A 10,136-nucleotide genomic window follows, 5' to 3' on the forward strand; every position below is an offset into this window, starting at 1 on the left:
GAGGGGCTCAGAAGGGAGTCGAGATGTTCAGGGAAGAGGTAGAGGCTGTGGGCAGGTGTGCGTGTGGAGCACGTAACCTTGGGAAGGAGAATCCCTCCTCCTCTGTGACAGGATAGAGCAGAAGTAACTGAACTTGTAGTTTAATGTCAGAACGTTGAAGTAGTTCTCTTCTGATTATTCTCATTTCTCTCTGCCCCTCCCCCTTCTCCCCATTTCTCACCACCTGTCCCCTTCTCTGTCGGAAACATCCAGCTTCCCCATCAAGGTTTCGCCCTTGTCACTCTCCTGTGCCCTCAGTCAGGACTATTTCCTCTGGGCTCCCAGGAACCCTTGATAGCTGTTCAATCCACAGGCACGGCTGGGTGTGCACCGGCAGGACCCACTCTCACCTGCTGGCTGTCCCTTCATGCTAAGGAAGCACGATTAAGCTTGGTTTGCTCTAAGATCTGGAGTCACTCTGCAGGAGCTTATGGTTTTGAAGGGGACAAAGATAAGTGTGCAAATTATTATAATAAAAGTTGTATGCGAGAAGCAAGGGTGCTTCAGACTTCAGGTGGGGGAGTGGAGCGAGGAAGAGAGAGAGAGAGAGAGAGAGCACTTGCATGAATGATAGGCAGGGAAACTTCAGAAGGAGTGTCGTTTTGAGCTAGATGTTGAAGGATGGACATATTTTTGTCTGACAACCGTAAGGAGTAGGCTATTTAATTTGGGCAAAGTAGCATCAGAAATGGCACAAAGCTTTTTTGGGGAACATGGATGGTCACTTTGGCTGAAGGATGGACTGAAGATCGGAAACATTGTAGACATACTAAAACACGGTTTTAAGCAGCCTTTTGCACTTAGCCAACAAGTTTTTCATAAGCGTTTAGAGATCATAACTACCATTTTCATTCCAGAAACTAGCCATACCAATATTCACACAGTCCCTGACAACACCTTGGAGCATATAAGGGAAGACTGTGTCGCACTGGGGGTGGGAAGGTGAACCAGCCATGAGCCTGTTCTTGCAGTTGTAGCATTGGGACCAACACCAGCTTTCTCACTACTTATAAATCACTATTCTTAATAACTATTTCTAGAAAAAAGTAAAATGAAAAATAAAAACCTCTGTTTTCTTTCAGTTAAGAAAAAGAAGCCTAAACTATTAAATAAATTTGATAAGACTATTAAAGCTGAACTTGATGCTGCAGAAAAACTCCGTAAAAGGGTAGGTTGATGTTTTTGTTTTGCACAGAAATGTGCAGTGATTGATTGTTAAATAAACTCAGGCATTACTCTTGATTTAATTTAAAAAAAAATGTTCAGAGAAACAACCTTTGAATAGAAGGTTTTTCCCCAGCGACATCAGTTTTATATGTGAAAGGAATCAAATGAACAGAAAAAGTGCAGCTGTGATGGCCAAATAGAAATAATAGAATTTACCTTCAAGCCAGCTGCCTTGGGAGTCAGCCCACTTCCATCACATTCTAGTCCTGTGGCTTTGGGCAAATCACTTGGCCATTCCAAGCCTCGGTTTTAAAAAATGAGAATAATAATCATACTTCCTATTTGGTTTTTTAGTAAAGATCAAATGAGATTAGGGGGGAAAGCATCAATACTATCAAGTACCATGTAAGTGGAGGTTTTAATTTCATAGCACTTCAATCCAAAAGAAAAAATAGGTAAGTCCAGTTCTCAGGGTAGTTACTGTTGGGTTAAAAGACATTACGTTTCACATTCATCTCACTTGGGGTTAACCTCAGGCACCTCCAGTTTTCAGGGTGGCTTTTATGTTTTGCTTTGTTATCAGTTAATTTGAAATATTATTTACATTTGTTTTGGATATCACAGCGGTGTGTTGTTGTTGGGTATTTTTGTTTGTTTTTGTTAATCTTCACCTGAAGATATTTCCCCCATGATTTTTAGAAAGAGTGTAAGGGAGGGAGAAACATCGATGTGAGAAAGACACATTGATTGGTTGCTTCCCACACGCACCCCAGCTGGGACCCGGGAACAAACCTGCAACCCAGGTACATGCCGAGGCTATACCACTGAGATGCTATACCACTGAGCCACACTGGCCAGGGTTAGATATTATAGTTTTTTAAAACTGTGAATTGACACAGATGGAAGTTTTTTGTAGTCTTAACTCAGTCATATTCATCTGGTTATTAGGCCAGATATTTATTGTATGTAATGACATCTTCCCTTAATCATCTACTTGGTCTTTATGGAAATTTCTCTTTCTCTACTCTGTACTTGAATTTATACTCAGTGTAATGCTCTAGTTTTCCTGTAATATCCTCTTTCTATTAGTAAACTTTGGTTGCAAGAAAAGGGACCTTGGACTGTAAGTAAATAAGCAACCACAATAAAAAAAGAAAAACAAGTAAGAAACTGACATGGGACAAGAATGTGCTTCCCGCACATTTATTGAGAATGTACCAGCAAGTATGATGGCTTCTGCATTACCCTCATTACCAGCCAATAAAAATATAGTAACACCAAAGAATATTGCAGTCATTGTTCGCTAAATTAACCCCATGGAATGGCTTCTGAGTCCATCGTGTTCAACTCTATAAAATGAAGCCATCTACTATTTTTAGGAAATTTGCATTTCTTAATAGAAGTGAAGCAGGCACCCTCTTTTTCTATCACCTTGCTTGGCATCCTCCACTTCCTCTGTATTAAATGCCATCTATGCAAATGTGGAGTGCCTGTTAATAGGTGACTTTGGGGATAAAGAACAAACAGCTTCGGAGAGGGATTTTGATGTAATTATAATGCATGGAGACGGCTCAGTTATCAAGGGGCAAATACGTCAGGAGGACATAAACGTGCTGGAACAATCCATGGAGTATCCTCTGGTTTTTGCTTATTTGGAGAAATGATGCTTTCCTTAAGGAGCGCCCTGTATCTATAACAGGATAAATAAAGACGGAGGAAGTGGCCACATAGGCTATTCTTGCTTCTGAATCAACGGGGAGCCAAATTATTGACAGAATCATCAATTATTGACTAATTAAGTCTTTTAGGGTTGTTTTAGAGCTGGCATTTTCAAATGATGCAACTGACTCCCCTGGAAGAGCAGGGTCCCAGCTGCAGGGTTGTGAGAGGGTTACCTTGCGGCCACAGGAAGCTAATGCAGATACTTAGAAAACAGTCACAGAGGAAAAGATATTTAACCTGAATTCTTCGTTCCTTAAAGTCATTCACAGAAGAAATAAACCAGTGGTTTTAAAAACAAACTGTTATCCACAATACAAAGAACTCGTAAAATTAAACACTAAGAAAACAAATAATGATTAAAAAACAGATCTTAATAGACATTTCTCCAGATGACATAAGGTGCTCCAAGTCACATGTTATCAGGGAAATGAAAATTAAAACAACAATGAGGTACCACCGCACACCCATTAGATTGGCCAAACGCTGATCACTGACAACACCAAATGCTGACAAGGTCGTGGAGCAACAGGAGCTTTCATTTATTGCTGATGAGAATGCAGAATAGCACAGCCACTTTGGAAGACAGTTTTGTGGTTTCTTACAAAAGTAAACATACTGTTACTGTACAATCGAGAAAGCCTGCTCTTTGATATTTATTTACCCAAAGGAGTTGAAAGCTTACATGCACATAAAAACCTGTACATGGATGTTTATAGCAGCTTAATTCATAACTGCCAAAACTTAGAAGCAACCAAAATGTTCTTTAGTAGGTGAATGGATAAATTAACTGTGTTATATCGAGACAATGAAATAATACTCAGCACTAAAAAAAAAAAAAAAAGGAATGAAAAGACATGGAGGAACCTTAAATGCATATTATTAAGTGAAAAAAAAGCTAATCTGAAAAGGCTGGCTACTGTATGATTCCAATTGTATGACATTCTGGAAAAGGCAAAACTATGGAGACATAAAAGGATCAGTGGTTTCCTGGGGTGAGTGGCGGGCAGGGGAGAGGGGAGAGAGATGACTAGGCAACTCGTAGAAAAATTGTAGGGCTGTGAAACTATTCTGCATGATACTATAATGGTGGATACAGAGAGAGTGCATTTATCTTTTTATCTAAACCCCTAGAATGTACACCACCAAGAGTGAACCCTAAGGTACATCCTGGACTTTGGGTGGCGATGCTGTGTCAATGTAGGTTCATTGGTGGTAACAAGTGTACCCCTCAGGTGCAGGGTGCTGATCTGTGCTTGTGTTGGGCTCCGGGCATATGTGAAATCTCTATATTCTCTCCTCTCAGTTTTGCTGTGAACCTAATACTGCTCAAAAAATGAATACTGTGAGAGGGATAGCAGATTTTAAATAGTGATACAATTACTTCTGACAATAAATATAACTTAGAGAATGTGTTCCTGGCTTGATTTAGCTCTACATCCCAGTCCTCATTTACTCTGCATTAACCTGCCTATCTATCAGGTAAGAGACTTATCTGGGATGCTCCCCATTATCTTGTGCTGGCACACACATCCTCCACACAGCACAGTAATGATCATCATCGTAATAATAATAATAACAACAGGTAACATTGTTCAGTGCTTTCTGTGTTTGTAGACGTATAGTCTTGTCTACAAGCACTCTATATATGTTTTCAGATTTGGCCTTGACAGCAGCCCCACAAGGTAGTCAAGGGCCTTCACGATCCCCATTGAACAGATGAGGCACCCAAGGCAAAGTCATCAGTTACTTGTCTTAGGACATACAATTCCAAGTGGTGGGACCAAACTCTCACCAGTCAGCCTGGCTCCGGGCCTGCGCTCAGACCGCCTCACTATGCATGGTTTTCACCAGCCCTCGGTGCCGCTGATGGCCTGTGAGAGGGTACAGGAGCCCTCTTTCCATGATGTCTGGGTAAAGGAATGATTGTAAGGAACTGTAGCAGGCAAGTTGTCTTTGGAAGTAGGTGGAAGTAACAGTTGGTGGGCCGTACAATTTGCTTCGTACAGCCACACTGTGAGGTGTGAAAACCCACTCAGGGAGGGGCAAACACATAGAAGCCACAGTGAGTTTGCATTTACATGTGGACTGGATGGATTTGTCAATTTATAGGCAGCTGAGGGTCTGGGAAAGTGTAACTCTGCCTCTCTCCCGTGGCTCCAAATATCCTAGACCTACTTCTGTTAGACACCAGGACATATGTGTGTGACCCTGTGGAACGGTGCTGATGGAGTGAGGTGGGGAGAAGGCTCCTCGGCCCTGTGCCAAGACCCTCACCTGTGTACCTGTTGCACATCCTCTGTTCCTTTCTGCAGTTGTGGTCAGACACCAATCACAGGTGCTCGGCCCATTTCCTTAAGGACCCATGTGAGCCCTGGGAGGGGTCCCATGACACAGAGGCAGCAAGGCACTGCAGGCAACCAGATGGGCCAATCAACCCGGAAGTCCAGTGGGTGACCGGAACCACGGTCACCTGGCCCTCGCATCCTGCATCCTTATTCCCCACCATTTTCCCAGATGCTTCCGACTTCTCATCACAGACCCAAGACATTCTAGCTGCCAGCAGTATTTTCCCCCAACTTAAAACCTAAATATTTTCTTTAAGAATGCATGTAGGAATTATACGTATAGAGGGAAAATGCAATTTCTTTTAAAGAAGACTCCTATTACATTTGTCATGTTTCTTTCTGTCTTTTAAGAGATAAACTATATTTATATGCATTTCTAGTTTTACGTTTCCAGAATACAGTTCATATTTTTTTTCCAGTTAATATTTTTTAAAAGCTTAGATAAAACTGACTTTTAAACTCAGAATGGAGTCCAGGAAATGTTGACAGAATTACTTGGTGAATATTTAATAACTGTATTGAACAGCATTATGCATGTGAATTTATTGTATTTATGTAATGATCTCTTCCTAACAGGGAAAAATTGAGGAAGCAGTGACTGCATTTGAAGAACTAATTCGTAAATACCCCCAGAGTCCACGGGCGAGATATGGGAAGGCACAGGTATTCTAGAACCCTTCCACTTAGATCATTGTGGGTGATGTCCTTGTGTTCTGTATAATTGGGTTTCTGATCGGCCACTATTTGCATTTTCTTTTTCCCTCCTAACTTTTATACAGAATCAATTTCTCGTGCATATGCACAAACTCAAGCAAGAAATACTGTTTTAAATAAGACAATGAATTATTGCTGTTGTATAAAGCTGAATTTAGAAATACTCCTTCCCTCCCTCCCTCCTTCCCTCCCCCCTCTCCCCTTCCCAATATGGCATCTCTGTGGTTTTGAAATGAAAATGAAGAATAACACTTTGGTCATTGATGTCCCATCACCCTTCCATTCCATCCCATTTAGACCCACCGTATAATTTTCACATTAGGCTCCTGAGAGCTTTTAAGAACCTCAGTTTTATAATGAGAGGTTGCAAGTGTGCTTAGGAAAGACTTTCAAACTATAAAAAGGAATATACTTATGCTCTCTATAGTTTCTTCCAGCTGGCTTCTTTCTCTCCAGCGCCCTCCCCACTGTCCCCCGCTCCCACCATCTCCATTTCTCTCTGACTCTCCATCGTCCAGTCCTCATTTCAGGCAGCTTTCCCACCTCCACCTGTAGCTGCATAACCCCTTGCGTGCCACAGCGTGTTCGGGCCCTGCGATTGTCACGGGCTCTCCAGAGGTCTCTGTCCTGGTGGGTCTTGTATTCCAGTGGAAGACGTTTTAAAAGTTACTCAAATTACTTAGTGAAAACCCACGAATTGCCAGGCCCTGTTTAGGCACCACAGATGCAGCTGTCAACAAAACATGGGTGTTTATTGTAACGGCAGAGACAATGCATAAGACAAATGTGTAAATGTCTACGCCTGCTAGTGGTGAGTGCTAAGGAGAAACAGCATAAAGCAGAGAACAGCACTGGACGTGGGAGGAGATGGAATACGGGATGGGGGCAGGGAAAGCTCTCCCGAAGAGGTGACATTTGAGCAAAGCCCTGAAAGTCTATAAATAAATGTATATTCGAAGAATGTTACAAAGTGTTAAAAATAAATATTAGATCCTCGGACATAGTCATGCATGCCATAATAAAAGAAGGGAATGGGATAAAGAGCGCACCTGTTAAGATTTGGGGGCTGCAGGTCATGAGACAGGGCGGGCAGCACTTCAGATCAGGTGATCAGAAAAGGCCTCGCTAGGGAGGGACAAGTGGCTGAGAGGAGACCAGGCTGTGGAAGGAGCTGGCGGGGCAGAGGGAGCAGCAGGGCAAAGGCTGTGGTGCAGGGAGGCATATGCTCCAGGACAGAACGGAGGGCCGCCGAGGGACAGTGAAGTAGGACCGGTGAGGCCAGGGCCTCCCAGGTTGCATCTCCTACACACTGGGAAGCCACGGAGGGTTTACTGGATGACTTTTGCATGGATGTGACTCTATTTTCCTCTTACATAAACGTTGTTGTGGTTGCTGGGTGGAGAATGGATTATGAGGGCAAAAACAGAAGCAAGAATTAGACTATTGCGAGTGCACTGGCGATGCCGTGGCTCAGGCTGTGGTCGTGGCAGTGGAGATGGGGAGCTGGGCTGAGGGCAGAGCTGAAAGGACTTGATGGGTTTAGCTGTAAGGTCACAGAAAGGGGGATTCCAGGGTGAGTCTGGGTTTCTGGTTTGGCCATCTGAGGAGAGGATAGAGGAAGAGTGGTAGAGGGACAGGCTTGGGGAGGTACAAAATCAATTTGATTTTTGGTCCTGTTGAGTTTGTTATGCCTGTTAGACATTCAAGTGCGCATGTCAAGTAGAACCCTGGATTCATGGAGTCTGGAACTCGGGGTAAGAGCCAGGGTGGATATACACGTGTCAGGCAGTGAAGGCCCTGCCTGGTAGCTGGAGGTCGATTCTCAGCCCTGCTGGCAAACAGCAGGTGCAGAGCTACCAAAATACTCCAGACACAGAGGAGCTAGCAGCACCCCTCCGAGGGAGGCAGGGCCGTGACTGATGTGTGACACACACAGGAATTCACACATTTACGGACAAAACAAGTATGTTTTGCTCTGAACTAAAGGTGGCGACCACTCAAGATCCGGATGCTCAAATTCTTCTTACCATTGAAAATGTATCAATTAAATTTTAATGAATTAAGGTTACCAAAAATTAATGCAAATAAATTCCTCTTATCCATATTATATACCAGGTTTAGCAGATAGCAACTGTATCATTTTTGTAAATTAATTTGGTCAGTAATCCTGCCAAATTGCCAAATTGTATTGCTATTAAACCAGAGAGAATGTGTTTCCAAAAACTCATGCTCATTGAAATAAGTGTCACTGGTATTGATAGTCATTTGGTTAAGGAAAGCATATTAACTAGAGAGAAGATGATTGGTGCAAATGCTAATTAAATTATGGCAGAAATGCTTTGTGCTTTAGAATGTTTCTTTATATGTAGTATTAATTATGGATACCAAAATCCAAATAAATGCACTAATTTTTACACGTGGTGATTGCTATGTTTGCATCCACATGTAACAGTAGGAATTTGAGATTTAGGCCTTAGGCAAAATTTTTTTTATCTCTAAGCTATTATGCTATAAGGTGTTACTGATATTTATGTATTTTGACATAAAGTAAAATTTAGGCATGTTAATTTAATGCGTAGGAATTTTAAAAACAAAAGTTCAATGGAAGATAATTTTTTTTTAAATTCTTACCCAAGGACATGGTCAGAGTAAGGAAGGACGATGGGCAGGGAGAGAGAGAGAGGCACAGGGGGAGGGAGAGGGAGAGGGAGAAACATCCTTGTGAGAGAGAAACATCAATCTGTTGCCTGGCAACCTTTCGGTGCACAAGAAGATGCTTAACCAACTGAGCCACTCCGGCCTGAATAAATGATGACTTTTTCATTCTTTGTTAGCAGATTATATAATTACTTTAGAATATCCCAACAAATTTTAAAAGCTCGGCAACATTAAGTTAAATACAAATTATAGTATGAATCATTTCTGAAATAGCAATCCCATTCTTTGGATCACTGTGAAAATAAATTTTGACTTAAGTTCTCTGAACATAAGACAACAAATCTTAGGTTATAAACTCAATTCACATTATTCTCTTACACGAACCATTAATGTCTCTGAGGCAGAAAATGACACATCTCCTAGGAAGGTTGGATGGGTTGAGTCACTAAAAGGCTTTATAATGTAAATGTCCTGGAACCAGTGTTCAGTTCCCTGTGCGTGGAACAGAGCCCGATTCCCAGAAAATAGTTGTGGAATGAATGAATGAACACAAGAATCAACTGATGGAAGACCAGGAATGGTGGACTGGAGACCTGTCTGTATAATGTTAGTATGTAACATGATATAAATAACCATCAGTCCTAGTATATATTAGTCTCAGGTTTGTTTATTTTTATATTCTTTCTTGTCTGTAGCTTAGCAGCTAACTTTTCTTCATATTATTAAAATAACATGTTGTATTGCTTTCCTTTGTTTATTTTTTAAAATATTTTTTATTTTTTTACAGAGAGGAAGGGAGAGGGATAGAGCGTTAGAAACATTGATGAGAGAGAAACATCGATCAGCCGCCTCCTACACACCCCCCACTGGAGATGTGCCTGCAACCAAGGCACATGCCCTTGACCAGAATTGAACCTGGGACCCTTCAGTCCGAAGGCCGACGCTCTATCCACTGAGCCAAACCGGTCAGGGCAATTTTTTTTTTTTAGTCTCTCGATTAAGAGAAAACTTTAACCTGTCTTGAATTATTTTTAGAGCACATACAAAAGTTCACTTTTCATGAATATCTTGGGTGGTTATAAATATTCCTTGTCCTGGGACATTTATTTACTGTGGGACTTCCTTTAGTGTGAAGACGATTTGGCTGAGAAGAGGAGGAGCAATGAGGTGCTGCGCAGGGCCATCGAGACCTACCAAGAGGTGGCCAGCCTGCCCGACGTCCCCGCCGACCTGGTGAAGCTGAGTTTGAAGCGGCGGTCAGACAGACAACAGTTTCTAGGTAAGATGGAATAAGAGAAGTCAGTTCAGTCGCACAGGCCATGCTTTGACCTTGCAGAGCCTGTGTGTTCTTAGAAGAATCTAGTTACCTGGAAGGAAACCCGAGTTCCAGAACCAATTCCAGGTCATTCACCCGACTGTTTCTTAGACTGACATGGAAATCCCCACCTTGATCATTACAAAGAAGCCGATGCTATTTTTACCACCCTTCCA

At 42.1% G+C, this 10,136-nt stretch overlaps 1 long non-coding RNA gene across 1 annotated transcript; it reads left to right on the top strand.

The window, feature by feature from the left end:
• Positions 1-1,118: 1,118 nt before the first annotated feature.
• LOC102434806 lies at positions 1,119-9,932 on the top strand. Its single transcript, XR_330940.3, has 3 exons — positions 1,119-1,207; positions 5,850-5,936; positions 9,774-9,932. It is a non-coding gene; the product is annotated as an uncharacterized LOC102434806 (long non-coding RNA).
• The last annotated feature ends 204 nt before the right edge of the window (positions 9,933-10,136 follow it).

Source organism: Myotis lucifugus, unplaced genomic scaffold (genome assembly GCF_000147115.1).
Source record: "Myotis lucifugus unplaced genomic scaffold, Myoluc2.0 scaffold_2378, whole genome shotgun sequence".
Lineage (NCBI taxonomy): Eukaryota > Metazoa > Chordata > Mammalia > Chiroptera > Vespertilionidae > Myotis > Myotis lucifugus.